The sequence below is a fragment of the Corvus brachyrhynchos genome, unplaced genomic scaffold, assembly GCF_000691975.1.
Source record: "Corvus brachyrhynchos isolate BGI_N302 unplaced genomic scaffold, ASM69197v1 scaffold285, whole genome shotgun sequence".
In the NCBI taxonomy this organism is placed as follows: Eukaryota; Metazoa; Chordata; class Aves; order Passeriformes; family Corvidae; genus Corvus; species Corvus brachyrhynchos.
In genome coordinates this window covers 756635-757795 of record NW_008238323.1, presented here as the reverse complement: position 1 = coordinate 757795, position 1161 = coordinate 756635, and the positions used below count along the sequence as shown (strand labels likewise).

Below are 1161 nucleotides of genomic sequence, written 5' to 3'. Positions count from 1 at the left end.
CTCCCCCAGCAGCCCCACCCACTCCCCCCTCCAGACTGCCACACCCTGTGCCCACTCTGTTCCTCGACACCCTTTCTCACCAGGGCCACCCCCCTTCCTCAGTTTACCCAGCTATGACTGTGCTTACCAACAGGTTATTACCTCTCTGCATTATTACTCCGGGGCAGATCAGCCACTGGCAGTCAGAAGTGCACAGTTGATCCCCTCCCAGACTCCGAAGGGCACCTACTGCAAAGCAGAGCTAAGTTTTTTTATTCACATTTAACATGTAATCCATGGTCTGCCTGAAAACTCAACCGAGAAACAGCTAAGAGGGAGGAAACCATATAACAAACCTAATTTCTATCTCCCTACCCCCTAAAAAAGAGAAGAAAGTCTGTCATTAGATGACATGGTGTTAAAGGAATGCTGTAACGTACAGAAATCCCATGCCATTATATGCACCCCTGAGGGCAGTGTGGATTTCTGTTCCAGCATCTGCCAAGGCACTTCATCTCTGCTCACCAGGCTGGATAGGAAAAACTCAATGCCTCGTACACCATTGACACTGATAGAAAACATTAATTTCACTACTGGCACTCACCTGGCTGGACCATGCATTAAATGGCATTCATCTCACATAAATTTTGACTGAAGGAAGCTAGATTTCTGGTCTAATATTGTTTAGTACTTCCTAGAGGGTTTCTGAGAGGAGAAAAATCCCTTCAGAGTGCAATTCTTTCTCGTGGACACCCATTGCAATGTGGGTGATCCTTTGCTGAGACCCTGCTCACCCCCAGGAGATGCCCAGGGAGCTGGGTGGTCTGGGTGGGACACGGGGTGAGTGATGCAGTGCAGCTCAGACAGGTTTGTTTTGGGGATCGCTGCTTTGGGACCCAAACAATTGCGCCCTGGGAGGTCTGCAGCTGCACAGGGGAGATGGTGCCACTGCCCAGCTGGGAGCAGCTGTTTTCATGGAGTCAGAATGGTTTTGGTTTGAAAGGACCTTGAAGATCATCCCATTCCACCCCCTGCCATGGACCTTGAAAATTATTGCATTCCACCCCCTACTGAGGGTTGGGACATCTTCCACCACACCAAGTTGCTCCAAGCCCCAGTGTCCAGCCTGGCCTTGGACACTGCCAGGGATCCAGGGGCACGCCCACCCGACGCTGGACACCC

General features: G+C 51.1%; 1 long non-coding RNA gene across 1 annotated transcript in view; it reads left to right on the top strand.

Moving 5' to 3' along the window:
* LOC108446750 overlaps positions 1 to 1161 on the top strand; it is a 12037-nt gene that overhangs the window by 1238 nt on the left and 9638 nt on the right. The gene's annotated exons all lie outside the window — the stretch shown is intronic.